The following is a 19214-nucleotide window of genomic DNA, read 5'->3' as shown; positions in this document are numbered from 1 at the left end:
TAGTAGAATAATGATTAAAATAAATATAAATAGTGAATGCTTTTCATCTGCAGTAACTTCTCCCTGCACCTCTCTCTCTTTCTCTCTCTCTCTCTCTCTCTCTCTCTCTCTCTCTCTCTCTCTCTCTCTGCCAGCATGGATTTATGTTGCTTCCCATTCTCACTGGCCAGTGAAGTGACATTGGCAGAGTGGGACATGGAGAGTCAGGTATAATTTTTGCTGGAAAAGCATAAATAAACACAGCTTCAGCAACCCCTCTGGGTCAGACTGACAAATAAGCCATGAACTGTCCACATTCCCTGATTGTGCCAAATGAGCCTCTGGTAACTTAATTTGTATATAATCTTATTCTGATACTTTTTTTTTCTAGTATCGCTTTTGTGAACAACATCAATTATCTAATTGGTCTGGTATTTTTCTTCCTTTCTTTGCTATATTTCCATAAGCCAAAGGCCAATGAATAACCCACACCAATCAGCTCTGATGTCACTTTTGTTTCTGAATAGATTAACAGAAGAACAGAAATGCAGTATCTATGATTTCAACATAAATAAATGGACGCCATAGATGGGGCTGCGGGGCAAATGGCAGTAGCCTTTTTCAGATCAGACTTATTTTACTGGACTGAATTACCTTTCCATGTGAGTGTAACCAATGAGACATCACTAAAACATTTTTCCCTTTTGTCATTTCAGTTCAAAAAATAAGAGAGTTGTGTAATGAATTAACGTATTACAAATGGAGCTGCACTGCATTAACTCTTAGTATATGATTCTCAAGCTTTAAATAGTGTACATAATGTACCCACGTATATCCACTCTATAACCGACTTCCAGACTTTCCATCCTATTAAACATTTACAGCTTTAAAATAATTAATTTTGACCAATATTTCAAACCGATATTTGTTATTTGCGCCAGAAGAGCAAAACATTACAGTGATGCAGACGTGGCATACTGATTTAAAACCATCCTTGCTGTCAGCAATGTTCATTTAAACATATTTGAGCATAGGGCGGCACGGTGGCGCAGCAGGTAGTGTCGCAGTCATACAGCTCCTGGAGGTTGTGGGTTCGATTCCCGCTGACTGTCTGTGAGGAGTTGGTGTGTTCTCCCCGTGTCCGTGTGGGTTTCCTCCGGGTGCTCCGGTTTCCTCCCACAGTCCAAAAACACACATTGGTAGGTGGATTGGCGACTCAAAATTGTCCGTAGGTGTGAGTGCGTGAATGTGAGTGAATGTGTGTGTGTGTCTGTGTTGCCCTGTGAAGGACTGGCGCCCCCTCCAGGGTGTATTCCCACCTTGCGCCCAATGATTCCAGGTAGGCTCTGGACCCACCGCGACCCTGAACTGGATAAGCGGTTACAGATAATGAATGAATGGTTTGAGCACTATCTATTTTAACACAAACAAAAATAAGTATAAAAAAGACAGCATATATCCCCTGATGCTGCACCCAACAGAACTAGTGTTTGTTCTCCAAACCCGTTTTATGTAATAAACACAGGACTGTAGTCATCAGTTACATTGCAAAGCAGCCTCAGTAAACGTGCTGCAGAGCGCCATGACAGTTTTGCCAACTGTGAAACCTTTTCCTAAGCTTTAGCTACGGATGCATTTTGTTGTTCGAATTATTTACTTGAGTGCAAGTACATGTCAGCTGCAGGCGACGGTGCAGAAAGATTTGCATTAGATTCCCTTGACAAATGAGTTTCATATGCTTGCACACAGTGCTATCACTATGCAATATGCATCTGGGTTTAAAAAAATGTGGATAAACTTTCCACAATTGTGTTTAAGCAATTAAGAGGAAGTTTTCAACGGGCAAGTTAATTAGCTGTATAAAGTAATGAATTCTGAAGTTATTCCAAAGCTCCATTGGGCTGCATTTTTTTGCGTATTCATTCCTAAGCCCTGCGCACTCTATCTTCATTTTGGACGTCATGATTAGTTAATGACATTAGTGTGGCGCTGATGATGCCGGCGGAGAGATCTTCAATTAGAGCGGAACAGCCTAAGATGAGGCCGCCTGTGTCTTCGACTGCACACCCCACTTCAAACACTATCTCACAACAGCATTCAGAGTGCCTACGGCTGCCAGCGATAAACGATCTGCTTCTCTTCTGCTTCCAGGCTCTGGGGATGGATGAGGATAACGGAAGCTGCACTACAAACTTCACACTTAACACTTCACAGATCTCACAGCAGGCCGGTCACAAAAGAACCTCCCAGCATTAGCCGGCACTTTCTTAAAGCAGCCCGTTTGCTGCACTGCATTCAAAATGTACAACCTATCTGTGTCTTTTGATACAGTGAATGACACTAACCTAAAGCTAAGGAAAGGTTGGAATGTTTTCTAAAACGTACATAATGTACAACAGGATGGAATATTTAAATGAAGACGGGGTTGAAAAAAAAATGGCCCAGCAACATGTTTTAATATTCCAAAAGGTATTCGCAGTTACAGTTACATTAACTGAGGGTAAGTATATGGTTGGGTTTAGTTTACTGCAGCAGAAACCAGTCAGAAACGACTCTTCCTTTATTTAATTTTCAAGTCACAGCCGTATCTGTCCTCCCTCCCACGGTGAGAGGGCTGTGCTCTGGGACTGAAAGGATGTGTAGCTGTGAAGAAACTATCACTGGGAAATGGAAATAGACAAAAATTTGCCAATGAAAACAAAGGAGAGTAGACTGGCTGCCACAGAACCCAGACCTCCACAGTATAATAAATTTTAGGGATTACTTGGAGTGTGAGGAGCAGCAATTACATTTTAAGACTTACAACTGGATATAAAATTAAATGCCATAGTTACATCTTTCTGGGAAGGAGAGACTGACATTGTGTATGACACTGATACTCTGTTAAACAAACTTTGTGTGTGTGTTGGGGGGGTGGGGGGTGGGGTTGATGGGGCGGCTGAATGTCACTGTCTGTATGGCTGTAGGATTTTATTTTGTCCAATCCATCCACCACTGGAGCCTAAGCATAACAGACAGCATTTGAATGAAGACTAAAATTGGAAAATTGTGGACAAAGCGGAGGCCGTACGGGAACAAAGACACCTTGGAACCAAATTATATAGGCCATGGCTCATTCTCATCACAGCCTCTAACCTGGGGAAAAAAGGAGGAAAATATTTGATCGTGTGTCTCTCTCATTCGTTTCCATACCAACAGGCTTTTGTTGGGATTGGCTGCAGCTTGTGGAGGGGGGTTAATGGGATTGGGAGCTGATGCCTTTGAGCACAGCAGTTGTGACAGACACCACCCCCATAACGACTGTGTGTTTGTATGTGAAAATACGCGCATGTGCTTTCTGCTCATGTGAAAGTGTTGAGGCTCTGAGCAAAGATGGGTAAAATTAGCAGTAATTCCCAGCAGTCCTTTAGGACTCGTGGTTTTCAGAGACTGGATTAAAACCATGCTCTCTGCCATCGTGTTCCAAACCTAATCAACATGTTTTAACATTTACCCGCCAAAAAGCTCACCAGGCTCTCTTATTATCTCCTCCACTCTACCAAAAGCACAAAGACTGTTGTGTCTGAACATTTCTTAAATTTACAATGAGAGTTGGAAGGTGCTGTCGGATATTTAACCATTGTGTTACCATGGCAACCACACTATAGCGCCCCAGTAAGACTCTCCTCTCAAGCTACAGTTCAATGAGGGAGCTGATGAAGTGAAGCGCAGAGGCAATAATGACTATAAAATACAGTACATTAGTTCCACAGAAGAGGTCAGGAGCGCAGGGAATGAAAGCATGTATTGATAGTGTAATGTATGCATGCTAGTGTGGGTGATATGACTCCATGGGTGGGTCACTGAGCGCATGCCACGAGCAGAAGGTCACTCATGGGGTTCCCAGCTGTTGTTTGTGCTATTAAAGGCTGAAGTGTACGAGCTGCATTAATTAGCTCAATTGGACAAAGGCCCAACCAAAGTAATATGTGCTCTCTCACTTAATACTAATGTTTCCGTCATATTCCCTTCCTCACTCCACATGTAATAGAGCCTATCAGAAGAATATGTTTCTATCTCTCTGTTGCTCTCTCTCTCTGTTTCACTCTCTGTCTCCCTCTCATACACACACTAACACTGTCTCACAGCTCTGTTGGTGTCACTTTGTCAAGGACAATGTTGCTAAATTCTTATCTACCTCTATAGTAAGTATAAATAACATTAATGTTACAACCACCAACAACAGTACTACTATTATTACTACTACCACTACCATATACATGTACATATACAGGACTCCCTATGTCTGCTTGGGTTTCCTCCCATGGTCCAAAAACACACGTTGGTAGGTGGATTGGGGACTCCAAAGTGTCCATAGGTGTGAGTGAATGTGTATGTGTGTGTGTTGTCCTGTGAAGGACTGGCGCCCCCTCCAGGGTGTATTCCCGCCTTGCGCCCAATGATTCCAGGTAGGCTCTGGACCCCCCGCGACCCTAAAAATTGGATAAGCGGTTACAGATAATGGATGGATGGATGAATGTACATATACGTACATGTGTGTTCTCCCTGTGTCTGCATGGGTTTCCTCTGGGTGCTCCAGGTTTCCTCCCACATTCTTGACTGGCTACTCAAAAGTGTCCATTAGTGTGAGTGAATGAGTGAGAGTGTATTGCCCTGTGATGGACTGGTGACCCTGCTTTTGCATCCAGTTTTTCTGGTTAGGCTTCAGTTTGGCTGTGACCTTGAACTAATAAAGAGTTACAGACAATGTATGAATGATGTGAGGGAGTATGAAGAGAGAGGGGTAAGCTCTTTTACTCTTTCCATTTCTCCATCTTCCCTCACCCATTCCTGCTCTCTTTTCTTCGTTCTTCCTCTCACTGCATATAATGGAGAATCCCTCCTCTCTCTCATTTGTACTACATCTCTGTTGTTTCCAAGCTTTGCCTGCTGATTTTTAATTTAAGGGCCTCCAGGCTTTTTAACTGTAGTAATTCAGCTCTTAAATTAACATTTTAACAGTAGTAGGGAGAACAAATATTTAGTTGAGCCGACTTTTTAATAACAGAGGCCATGAATACAACTGTGTGTAATTAAGCAGGCTGGCTCTCATCCCATCTAGTGTCTGTGGCTTTGTTCACTGCTGGTCATGCAGGCGGCCATGGTTAAAGGGGTGAACTTGGGACTGGAAGGTCACCTGTTCTATCTGCATGACCAGCAGGAAAATGGGGGTGGGGTGTGTGAACTCTCAATTCATGACTAACCCTTAACTTAACCCTTAACTTAACCCTTAACCCTTCCAGGTATGTGTGTGCTCACTGCCCCTAGTGTACTATTGTGGATGTGAGTGTGTGTGGGTTTTCTTTGTATGGATGGGTTAAAAACTAACAGAAAATAATATTTTTATACGTTGTACAATGACAATTAAAAAAAAAGTGAATTAAGTGAGAAAAAATTAAGTCAGAAGGCTTCCCTTTTTGGTTTACAACGTTTGATAATTCATCAAAGACAACGTTCTGGAAGGAAATCTGTTGAAAATATGTTTTCCTGAAGACCAGAAAATGACATAAGCTGGAAAATTAATTGCCATGCGGAAGCATTCTTTGATGGGATGTATCTGATTTGCTTTTTCAGAAAGGACATTTTGATGGTGTACAAACTGATGATGCAACAGACTTCTGAAGATAAACATTATTTTGCCCAATTATTCTTGTACAATCAGAATGTTTTACTCTGTTTTATGTTTATCCTCAGATATTTATTGTAAGCAAAAAAGGGCCTAATGAGATATTAGTGGAAAAGGGCATGTGTAGGAAGTAATTGTGGATATAAGGACAATCGTGATCAGACTACTTGCCTTTAATACTGATAGATGATTAAATATTACCAACAATAAAATGTCATGAACTGGAGTCTGATATTGAAATATGTACAAAAATCAGTATATTATTAAACACATATATGTAATTAAATGTGTACTAGAGAGATTATATCTGCATGCAGTAGTTCAAATCTTGCTTCAGCTTAGCAACTTAGCTCATTAGTTTAGTAGGTATATTAGAATGGGGAAAATCAATTGTGCTGTGCTCTTGTCTCCTGAGACCTCAGCTGGACAACCCTGGTCTGCTAGAATACTATGAAAAACGATTTAGTTTAGGGGAGCTGTGCTTCAGAAACACACTCACGTTTCCATTCAACACAGCTAAAAGGGTCTGTTAAACTGATTAAACTGGGCAAAATTAAGTACAATTTGCCTCTCATCCCAAGTAAGGTTGGCCAACACACACACATGAGACAGTTTACTTCTATTTTTTTTGCACGGAAGCTACAAGGCTAATGTATAAGTACAGAATATAATTTGTATAATATGTACGCTATATTGCCAAAAGTATTCGCTTGTCTGTCTTCGCTCGTATATAATCTGGAGTGACATCCTTTTCTTAATCCATAGGGTTTAATATGATTTCAGCCCAACCTTTGAAGCTATAACCGCTTCAACTCTTCTGGGCTGTCTTTCCACAAGGTTTAGAAGTGTGTATATAGGACTTTCTTACCATTCTTCCAGAAGCACGTCTGTGAGGTCACACTGATGTTGGACGAGAAGGTCTGGCTCGCAGTCTCCGCACTAATTTATCCCAAAGGTGTTCTATCGTGTTGATGTCAGGACTCAGGACTGTGCAGGTCAGTCAAGACCTTCCACACCAGTCTCGCTCATTCATTCATTATCTGTAACTTCTTATCCAGTTCAGGGTTGTGGTGGGTCCGGAGCCTACCCGGAATCACTGGGTGCAAGGCCTTCATAGGGCAACACACATTCACATGCACACACTCACACATATGGACCCTTGAGTCGCCAATTCACCTACCAACGTGTTTTTGGACTGTGGGAGGAAACCCACACGGACACAGGGAGAACACACCAATCTCCTCACAGACAGTCACCTGAAGCGGGACCTGAACCCACAATCTCCAGGTCCCTACAACACTACCTGCTGCGCCACGATCTTGATCATCCATGTCTTTATTGACCTTGCTTTGTGCACTGGTGCACAGTCATATTGGAACAGGAAGGGGTTATCCCCAAACTGTTCCTACAAAGTCTGGAACATGAAATAGTCCAAAATCTTTTAGTATGCTGAAGCAGTTAAGCAGTTACTTTCACTGAACCCAAGAGATGTAAAGATTGGATGCAGCTGCTAGGCCATGGAAACTCATTCCATGAAGCTCTCTACGCACTGTACTTGAGCTAATCTGAAGACCTCATGATTTTGTACGTGACCTCTGTGCACTATGCACCTCAGCATCCGCTGACCCCACTCTGTAATTTTACGTGGCCTATCACATTGTGGCTGAATTGTTGTCTTTCTCAAATGCTTCTAATTTATTGTAATACCACAAATAGTTGACTGTTGATTATTTAGTAGCAAGGAATTTGCTGCATTGTTGCACAGGTCACATCATATGGCACCACACTGGAATTCACTGAGCTTCTGAGAGCGACCCATTCTTTTACATATGTTTGTAGAAGCAGTCTGCATCCCTGTGTGCTTGGTTTTATAAATTTGTGGCCAGGGAAGTGATTGGAAGACCTCAATTCAATTGTAGGGATGCATGAGTGAAAACTTTTGGCAATATATAGTTTATAATGTAAAATATATGTTTGTGGAGGTGTATGGCTGTATAAGTCTGGGATGCATTAACCTAACATGCTTTTGCCATATGCTGAACCCAGTCACATAAATGTACAGTATACGGTGGTAGTCTCATGCACACAGTATGCAGACAAATCAGACATGGCCGCATGAGAACAAAGCCAGGTTACAGCCATCAAAATTGTCACTCTCTGAACATACTCTACCATATGAGGTGCAGGCCATCCACTAAATGGGTGAAAACACCTCACTGTTTTTATGGGACAGGCAACCCTCCTGTTCCTCATTCATTTTTGAAGGTTAGACCAACCACCCAGAGATCAGTGTCAGATGTTTCGTATAATGTAGTGGGCATTGCCCACACACTCACTTATCCCTTATTTGAAGGGACAGGCCATCAACCAAGGAATCAGTGTGAGGTGGTTGGTATGGTGTTCTGGGTTAATGCTCACCTGCCCAGCTGCACTGTTTTAGAGGTGGCAGACCACCTTTTAGCCAATTTTTGGGGGGACAGGCCACACACCCACCCTATTTGAGGGAGCAAGCCTTCTCATATGCACCTTTTTGAGTGTTGAGACACTTGCGAGGGGGCTGCAGCTAGTACTTATGGTGTAGTGAGAAGTGCCACTGCCCTCCATGACCATAGGTTCATGAATACGACACATGGCCATGTAAATATAAATCAATCTATCTATCTATCTATCTATCTATCTATCTATCTATCTATCTATCTATCTGTCTGTCTGTCTGTCTGTCTGTCTGTCTTTCTAGCTAGCTATTTGTCTGTCACTCTATTCTTGGGCTCTGTTTTTTGATGACCCCAGCGGTTTGGGAACGTTGGGGTTAGATTTATAAGCGGTGTGAAGTGGGGTGGGGGTGGGGGGTTGCTAGATTTACGCAGGGCGCATAGGGATGTGTGTGTGTGTGTGTGACCCTACATCACATCACACATTAACCTGCACCAGGTCGAAGAAGGGGAGGAGGAGAAGGATGAAGAAAGAAGAGGAGGAGGAGGCTTCATCACGGAGCGTCATTCTCACTCCTTTGGAAAGCAAAGCCGCGCCCACTACCAGAACCGTTAACAGCAGCTAAGAGGACCGTGCGCGTACACACACACACACACGGCCGTATTCGCTGGAGCGGTGACCGGAGCTGTGCGCGCGCCGCGGGCATGAGCGCGAGCCGCAGGGCGCGGTAGAGGATGGAGCGGAGCGCGCGGGAGTTGCTGGCGCTGATCGCGCTCTGCTGCTGCTGCTGCTTCTGCGCGGGAGTCAACCAGGTACGAGCCGCTTTACTATCCCACAGAGCAGAGAGAACGCCAACACCTTAATACACCACACACATCGATCCGTACACTGTTCAAAAGTGTCTTTTTCACGCTATTGCAGCAGCGCGAGAGTGGCATTGTTCAGAAAATCAGGAGGACACATCCACCGTCCACCACGCCTGCGCTGAGCAAGAGCAGCTTCTAAAACGTGTCCTCCTTGCCTTTTCATTTAAAATAGCCAGAGATATGACAGGCACGAGATATAGCCCTCTCATCAGAATATAGCTGCGCGAGGAGGGGTTGTTTCACCTGGCATGTGCTCATTGTGCTCAGTGTGTTCAGGCTTTGTGCCCTGCCCTTGTTTTTTAGCATACACACACTGATCCTGCTTACAGTTTCACCACAGTGATCAGTGTAGTACTGATGTCTGCAGGTTTGATGGGAATGACAGAGCATTACAACAGTAAGAATCCTTGGGCAAGACACCTAATACTACATTTGCCTCCTGGGGTTATATGACTGAACTGGAAGTGGCTGTAGATAAGAACGTCCAGCAATTGCTTTAACATCACTCCTTTCTTTGTGACTGAGCCCCACAGACAGGCTGGATTCAGTGCTGGCTCCTACCAAAACTCTCAGGGTGGTCAATGGCTTTGGATAAATTAAGAGCTAGTCATTTTAAGAGTTGGCACATTGCATTGTACAAATTAACCAGAAAACTAACTTGACCCAGTCATGTAACACTAAAGAATTTTTATTTTTCTGGTCACCCCATGTAGCAATCCCATTAGTAATCACCACATACTGTACTGTATTTGTGGATAGCTATATTCATGGCTTAATTATGAAAAGAGACAGACCAGCTTTATCATGAATTATTAATCTTTAGATCACATTTTATTTTAGGTGCAGGGCGTCCCGAGTAACATGCATTGTGAAGTTAATGGTAGCCATATTGCCCCGATCATTAGCTGATCATATTATCTCTACAGGGGTGTGCCTGAAATTAATCATTACCCTTTTCACTTTAAAGTGCACTACATAGTGAGGAATGTAGGGAACAGAGTACGGCAGAAGTCTTCAAATCTGGACCTTTGATTCAGTTTCCAGACTACAGCAGCAAATCCTAAAGTACCTGACTGGCCAGGTGTCATCCCATATTGGCTGCCATTTTAAAAACTTGGCTTGGAACCTGGACCCAATTTCCAAATTTGAAGACGTCTGGAGCAGGGGGGCATTTGGAACGTGCCTCTGTGGGCACAGTGAATGAATTGAAAGCTCAGCAGCTTGGAAAAAGAAAAAGAGTTTTAGTCTGAGAGTCCAGTCTATGTTGAAATCGCCCAAAAAAGGCGGGATTGTGCGGACCAAAAGTAAGGTTTAGTGGACTGTGATACTGAAGGGGGACAAACCATCTGGCAGAACTTAATCACAAATTAATACAGTCATGAAATGAGTGAGAAAATATCCTTCCTTTCCTTTTTGTTGGAGCATCACTCCATCACCCTAATGAACGAACCACTCTTTACCTGATGATAATGTCACAGTAAGCCAGAAAAGTGTAGAACTACGCCAGAGAGTCCTTGACCACGACTAAAATTTCAGACTGTGACCTGATTTAACTGTTCATACTTGTTAACATCATCAGACATATGCATAGATTTAATGTAATGTAAATGCATTTATCTGTGTCTTGAGTTTGACCATTTCTAAGTGGTCATTGTAGTCCCAATTGCTGCTGGTAGATTGTGATGCTAGCTGTAGCATAAAAACATTAGTCAGAACCCTAAACAAGAAAACAAGACTACAATGTCACACTTACCTCTTACTGTAGCCTGAAATCAAATACTAAATCCGTAAAAGGAAATATAATGTAGGGTAATTATAGAAATTGATCTGGGTCACAGTTTTGCCATTTCCTTGTGATCTATCGAGCCCTGATGTGTGCAGGCTAGGTCCTAATGAAGCCTTGCAATCATCAAACTCCTTGACCCACATTCAGGTGCTGCATTTTAATGTGAGTGCTAAATATCCTTGCTATATCTCTGGCTGCTGGAAAGGTAAGGAAAGCAAAGCAAAACAAATAACACATATTTAATTTGTCTAACAATAGACATGCTAAAGAAGAAGTTGTATAAACAGATGTGTGTGAATGTGAGAGAGGTTGGAGACTATTATGCGATGTGTATTTTGTATCGAGTCTTGTCTGTGTTGATGCACCACACCTCAGTAGTGATATAATCAGCACGATCCATGTGTGTAATCTTTTCACTCCGGCTCATAGAGAACAGGGCTGCTGTATCTGAACATCTGTTGGGGCGGTGAAACTACAGCAGTGTGGGAAGGTATTAATGAGTAATACGCCTGCTGTGTAGCACCGAGTTAGACTCTTGCTCTTCAGGGTGATTGTGCATTGCAAACAATTCCACTGAAGCAGTTTGAGGACTCCAGCTATGGCTCAGTGACTTTGGGGAAAATGTCTATTTGCACTTTTTCTGACCAGTATTGTGACTGCCATTTTAATTACAGCTAACTTCTTCTATAAAGTAATGTCCAAGTCTGTTTTTTATTTCCTCCAAGAAGACCAGCATTTCCACTTTTTCTGAATGCTGGATGGAGTGGGTAGGGCTGGAAGATGAACTGATGAACACTGCAGTAGCACTGCATTAGTCAGCATTAGATAAACACAGCTTTAAGTGGAATAACCTAACCTAATAACACAAAGATGTAGCAACTGTGTAAGCATTGGCGCTGTCCTCAGGACACTGGGAAACGTAAGGTCCCCACTAAAGCCCAAGCCACCTGAGGCAGGCAAATGGTGATTTTCCACTGCATGGTACCTATACTTTACTTGATCCCACCTTTGGTTGTTTATATATTTATTATTTGTTTGTTTGTTTTTATTTTATGGCCTTTCCATTAGGCTAATTTTGTACTTGGAACCTGGTTCTAGTTTAGTACTTGCACCCTAGTGGTTCCAAGAAAGCTGAGTAGAGACTAAATCGTAATGTGTAAACTTTGCAGAATATGGATCACAGAGACTTGTTAATAACAGTGCAATGCATAGGGAAAGCTGTGATAGTGGAAATGATCGAGGTAGCAGGTACCAAACAGCCAGTAGAGCAGAGTAGTGTAGGCACCATGCAGTAGAATAGCACCAAAAGGGGATACGACTGGCCTCACTCTCTCTGGGAGGGTTGAATAGCTTCCCTCATCCCCATTCCCTTTTGCTATGCAAAGGGAATATAGTATTATAGTATTTACCAGAACTGAACATTTAGCATTCTCTAAGTGTGTTGAGCTGTCCAGTGATGTAGTGTTAATGCAGAGACTGGATTCAGACACCTCTGAGGAATAATGTGCTAACTTTCACCCTCCCAGGTTTGTAGCATTTGTGTGACTGGGGGCTCCTGACAAGCAATAATCACAAATTTGGTCAGAAAAACGAATTAGACACTGTAATCATAGACTGTGAGTATGTGATGCCCTGTGATGGACTGGCTTTAGTAGACTGCCAGACTGGGTGTTAGTTGTGCTTATTTACACTGCACATGGGTATTGTATTATTTCTGATTGGTTTAACTGATCTATAGCCTGTTAATGAGCACAGAGTTCTAGAGCAAAATATCCACACTTCAACTTGCTATAACAACGTTGCAGATATTATTGACTACACTCTTTACAGTGACGGTTCATCAAAGGTTTGTTAGTAAAGTTAATGTTTCCAGTTAGAAACATAGCTCTCTGCATGGTGAACCGGTTCTTTTCCAGAGGAAATGGTTCTTCATATTAATGGAGATTGTGTTGTGATTCTAGATAGCAAATATAAAATAAAATAAAGATTTACGTAGAACTGTTGGTAGTGTCCAGCAAGGATTCATTTTGTTGCTACTCACAAGCTTTTTTTAAAAAGGTGCTGTATGAATCCTTAAATGACATATTTTCAAACAACGTGAAGCACCATTTCACCATGCAAAACATCAGTTCACTATCGAGATGGTTCTATATAGAGCTCATGGTTCTAGCTGGAACCACTGCATTTAGTAAAGAGCCTTGAATGAATAATGACATTTATATCCATGGGACTTGATAATTGAAGTCTTTCAAATTGTGATTTCAGTATAAAAATGATTCATCTTCCAGAGCAAACTCCAGAGCTTCCGCAGTTTGGAGGATTGTCTTAATCCAAATTTTCTGCCCCTTTTTTTTTATCTCTCTCTTTCTCTCTCTCTCTCTCTCTCTCTCTCTCTCTCTCTCTCTCTGATCATTAAGGTTATATGAATTGTTCAAACTAGCTTTGCTTCATCACAACAGTAAGCCAATAATGTTGCAGCAGGGATGTGTTTCATTTAGCTTCAAAGGCGATGCGTTTGTGGGGTGCTCTGTGTCATGCTCAATTTTCGGCTGTCAGGATCTCAGCTGTGTGTCTGTGGTCAGCTCTCTGATCCTGGTTCCTTCGTTTATCACTGAATGTAAAGTCACTTCTCAAGGAGCTATGTAAGAGGTTAACTCCATTTTCACAACACACAACTATGGATGCTCTTAAATTGTGTCCAAATATTCAGAAGAAAGGGATTCTGTCAACAAGAGGTCCTTGCAGTCTCATGCACCTCTCCCAGACAAACCCTGTTTGAAATCTGAGTGGGACTTCAGCAATTTTCACCTGATTCTGAAAATGAGCTCCTGAGAAACAATCCTTTCCTCACTTTGATCAGAATAGTCTCAGAGAAAACTTACCCATTTTGTCTGACTCACCTCACCAAAGCTTAGAGGAATCAGTTCAGAAAAAAATAGAAGAGCATAGTATTTTCCAGTACATCGCTCTGCTGAAGCTTAGAGAGGGTTCAGTAGTCTGAGTTTTTTTAGCATTTGTCTTAAATAACTTCTCACATTTAAAGGTTTATGCAGGTCCTCTCTTCTGGGGGAATTAATTCAGACACTGGTGATCAACATTTGGCTATGCTTTATTTCTCTGAAGACAAAGAAAACCTGAGCTCTGAGGCAGGCTGATGGTCTTTGACAGATAGTTGTTTTGGATGTGACTGTTCTAATTTAGAAAATAAAAACATTGGACTTTCCAAAAACTGTCATTATAGCAGGAGAAGACGCTGGCCTAGTTATGTGCTCTGCCATTACCTAAAGTGCAGAATATGTCGAATGGACACCTTGCAGTTGGAAAAAAACACATTTCAATCTATGTCTATTCTGTGAAAATATCACCTTCTGCTTACAATGTGTTAAGCGTTCATGATAAATTAACCAATAGAAATGGTCCAAACTTAAGTGGTCCACTACTTACAATGAACTGCTTTATTAAATGTTATTTAAAGTCCCCACCCTCTGGAAAAATAATCATTAATCATATGGTCAGTGCTGAAAGAAAATAGAACAAAATGATTATTTTTATGCCTTTTCTGATGCTTACTTTTATTACACATTCTTACACATTAAAGACCCATGTAAGAGGTAAACCCCAAGTATTGCTTTCTTTCTAAAGTAAAAAAAGTAGATCCATTCTTTAAGAATTGTAATAATCCAGAAAAATAACCCTGTTGTATTCTAGACCAGCAGCCACATTTAAATTTGCTGATTAGTTTTTGCTTGCTACCTCGTTAAATACTTGCTTGCCTTGCTTGCACAAATATCCCAGCTAGAACAAAATGTATAACCAGCATTTCGAGGGATATGTGCCTTGCTCAAAGGCACTTTCCTGCCACTCGTGAGGCTCGAACAAACTGTTATGTTGTAGTGTGGGAGGTGGACACAAGTGCAGAGTTTAATTATTTATATTAGAGTTATACTTATTATTATTATTATTATTATTATTATTATTATTATTTACTATCTATTATTTTATTTATTGTAAGTTCTGCTTTGTGATGAGTGATGAGGGAAATGAAAAACGGAAGTTATTGTTTTACTGAAGTTTAATAACGATGTGCACGAGATTCGCGCCACCAACCCTGACGTCAGAAGACAAACGATTTACCAGAGCACCACCGAGACATCTTGAATACATGTGGGAAAAAGACCGCCCAGAAAGCGGTATGAAAATGATGGTGAGAATTTCAAACAAAAGAAACGCTAGTCTTGGCGTGCTCAGAAGAAAAAACAGTGTTTAATTAACCCCAACCAAAAGCAAACTGAATCTCTAAAAAGAATCTAAAAGTGGGCTAACTTTCTCTTCTTTGATTTTTTACTTGCCACTTGATATTTTTTTAATTTCTTTTTATTATTATTATTATTGTTTTTTTTTAAAACACGACTACTGTTCGCCCCTCTACAAAGTTGCGAGAGTACAGTGCTATTTCTTTGTCGTTTTATACCGTGCTTTACAGGTGAGCCTGGTCAGCTTTGATTACCGCTGGGGATTCTGGGACTTGGAGTCTTTTGACCCAGATCCACCATCCTCTTCCGTGACGGCCAGTCCCCCTGCTGGTGGCCGGTAGTACAGGCAGCCTGCGTAAACAAGCGACCTTCCGGTATCAAGCTCACTCCTATTAGGCCATGGCTGCCCCCTATGTTCCAATGAGTTTAGTAGTCTTGTGCTAGAGCTTTATCAGAGCTCTACCTGTAGTTTATCTGATGTGACAGCAGCTGGGTTTAAATTAGCCTGTTCAGCCTAATGATGAACACCATTAGCTTATGCAGACAAGATTGAAGACATGACCTTAACTTAAAAAGTGCTGGGGAGAGGACTGTGGATCAGGTGTTGACTTCAAATCAGCAGGAGCTCTGAGCTGTGTTCCCTTTATGAAATGAAGTAATCGGGGCCTGCATGTTTATATTAGCAAAAAAAATAAAATAATAATAATCAGTGTTTTCTGATTTTGTTATTAAGATCATTTATGTTTAGTTTTATTGAATTAAACAGCACAGTAGCTTGGTGTTGAGCGCTGGGATCTTGGGTTCAAGTCCCATCTGGGTGGAGTTTCCATGTTCTCCCCAAGTTTGTGTGGGTTTCTTCCGTGGTCTGTGGTTTCGTCCCACAGTCCAAAAAACATGGAGGTTAGGTTAATTGGCTTCTCTAATAACCATCCTGGTGTGAGTGACTGAGTGAATATGTGAATGAATGTCTGTATGTGTGTGAGTGAATATGTGTATGCCCAGGTATCGATTGGTGCTGTATCCTGGGTGAATCATTAGTGCCCTGTGCAGTCCTCCAGGTGGACGGTCGTTCCTGGTTGAGAGTACGCTGTGCGTATTTGGCTGCCGCTTCTCGCCAGTGTGTGTGTGAATTGAATGTTGAATGTTCATTTTACAGTGTCCTTGGATTTCTAGAAGGATTCTATAAAAGTGTAAATTAAAATTCCAGAATTACTATTGAATAAATGAAACTTTTAAACTTTATAAAAACAGTTTATAAAGGAAACACTTTATCCCAGATTAAACAGAAACGCAAATCTTTTTTTTTTCCAACCATTGTAAAGAGTAGGTCCATGAGCACTTCACATAGATGAAATGCCTAGTGTACACCATTTCAGAAAGTGGTGAGGGTGTGTCTCCAGCGTAAACTCTTGTCTGGATGTCCTTTTATAAATTTAGGCAGAATCTTGTGTATAGTCTGATATTAACATAAATTTGAGTAATGTACAGAAAAATACAACAATTATGAATAATGCCAATCACATTAATATTGGCTAACAAGCTAGCTAATGTTATCACAGCCAACTCTTTACAAAGCAGTTATCCTTGGTGAAGTTACTCCACTTGTAAATGTAAAAGATTTGCTTCTGTGCTACTGTTTGTGGTTATAATTATTAAGTAATATGCCAGTGATTTTTAAGTTCTCTCATAATAAATCAAGTAATAAAATATTTTAAAAACCCTATGCAAAGCCTGTAAAAAGAGTAGGATGCTTTAACTTCGAGGTTAAAGGTTGAATTCCGTAAGCATTTTCTGACAATGTTAGTGTTAGCAGCTGGTAATCACTGGAATTTATATTTATCTTTGTTAATTTAACGAGTCACAGCGACCCTGAACTGAATAAGTGGTTACAGATAATAAATGAATGAATTTAAAGAGTATTAAAAAACCAATCTTAAGAGGAATGTGTAGTTTTGCTGAAGGTCTGAGGAGACATGATGCCGCATCTTATGCAGTATTTTACACAATAGTAAGACAGTTACACAATGACACTGTGTGGTTATGGAACAGGTGATATAATTTGGTCCAGTGCGGCTGTGGGCCTGTATAAAGTGAGCTGTATTTCTCTGGAGGTGTATTGTTTGCTGTCAGAATGCAGCACAGCTGCTAGGGGCAGGGTCCGCCTGGCCTCAGCTGCAGCTTTGGTTGGAGATTGACAGATGCAATTATGGATTTAACTGACCAGTGTGAGTTGATATGGGCACAAATATCATCGCTCATAACTGAGGCTTGTTATCCGCATGTAACACAATTAGCTTGCTGGTGCCTCACTCAGTCCCTAAAGCACTACAGCACTTGTAAATTAATGAAGCCAGCCCCATGTTACTTTCCACTGCTGTGTGGATAAACGTGTGGCAGCATGTTAGAAAGATTAGCACAAGTGTGGGATGGATATTATAATAAGAAATATTTATTATTTCTTGGGGTAATATTGTAAAGGGCTGTGTTTAATGTAGTAGTAGTAATAATTTGGTAGTTTGGGATTTATTATATTGGTTATGTTTTTACTTTGGGGTTTGTTATTTTATTATATATGGTTTCCAACTGATTAACATTGAATTATGGCCATTATGGCTCTGCACTGTAATTTATAAAAAATAAACACATAAAAAGTAGAGTATATATCCAACATCTTTGGCCTAAATACCTTTTTTTGATCATTTATTGGTGCTTTATATTATTCATGAACATGGTAGCTGTAAATGTAAATATAACACTGTATTGACCATTATAACTTATAGTTTAGTTCTAACCTGCATTAAACTTGCTGTGCCCTTAACCAACTCTAATACAGCTGCTTGCTAAGATTGATGTGTTTTTGGTTTGAGTGTTTTTATTATCGTGTCATTTACAGTGGAGTTGATGAGGAAACTCAGTTTACTTCTTCAAACATACCCAAGGTCACAAATAATTTAATTTATGTTCCACTGGAGAAGTCTGACATAAATACAAGTGTGAAGTGCAGACCAAGGACAAATCTACTGCCACCGACTGTGGGCATTTCATAAATTCATACGTTCTTGGGCCAATGTCAGATTGTGGATCATGACTGGAAGGTTTAATTGCAGATTTTGGATCAGGCTCTTCCTGCTCTTTTGCCCTTCCCAGATCCTTTGAACTAATCCCGCACGTCTAATTTCACAGATTGCTTTAATACCACTTTAGTTAATAAGAAAGGAAATTAATATCAGATTTGGCTCATGGAAATTTGAGCCAATTTCAGCCGGTTTGTTGACCAGTTCGCCCCTAGACTCGGCGAAGCCGATTGCTGAGAGTTTCAGCTGAGTTTTATAATGACTTCCAAAAAGCATGTTGCCTCAGTGAAATGGTGATGAACCAATCTAATGCTCACTAACTTTTCACCAGTGAAGGAAAGAGAATGAAAGGAATGGAAGTGTATTGCATGCTTTCATCATTTCTATTTAAGATGGTGAATTATTCTATAACCATCATTATCTACCGTTTGAGTTGTATGATAAGACAATATTTTTGGTTAATTAGGGCTCCTGATGTACTCAGGCCATGACAGTTACATTACCACTGAAGGAAAAGCGGATATTAAATGTCCAGAGTTAAAAAATGCAACAGATATCATCAATGTTGCCTGTAATTCTGCTGGTGAAGTCTTCCTCTGAGGCGTATGAGAGCGTGGGTAGAGACAGATCGAGCTGCTGTTCAAATGTGTGTCACGTCTAAGAAGATAAAACTCTCCTTTTCTGGAAAAACAGCCGCTTTCTCACACTGAACAAATCACTTCATAATTCTGTCAGCTCCTTGTATCTGAACTGTTTGCGTTTCCTTTCTCCCTGCAGGTGCTTGGAGATGATAGCTACCTGAATGCAGTAAAGAATACGGGTAAGTTGACACGTGTACCTTCAAGTGTTCAAGCAAAGGCTTGGCTAATGTCAAATCCTATATTCTATCCTATATCACAAGTATTTGTAATAAGTGTTCACCCAGAAACTCTTCTGAACTTTGGAGTGTAATGAGGGAGTTTGGCACTCTTTGCTACAGACTGTAGACTAGCTGTTGGAACATTGCTGTGAAATTTGTATGGTGTGCAGCCATGAGAACATTACTCAAGGTGAGGTGCCCAAATCCACTCTACCTTTATCAAGTTAACTCAGCGGTATTGGATGGTTACCCTTCACTCCAGAGAACGCTCCACAGCTCAATAGCTGACAGTTGGCACC

This window comes from Hoplias malabaricus, chromosome 3 (genome assembly GCF_029633855.1).
Source record: "Hoplias malabaricus isolate fHopMal1 chromosome 3, fHopMal1.hap1, whole genome shotgun sequence".
NCBI classification, from domain to species: domain Eukaryota; kingdom Metazoa; phylum Chordata; class Actinopteri; order Characiformes; family Erythrinidae; genus Hoplias; species Hoplias malabaricus.
Note: the sequence above shows the minus strand (reverse complement) of the source record.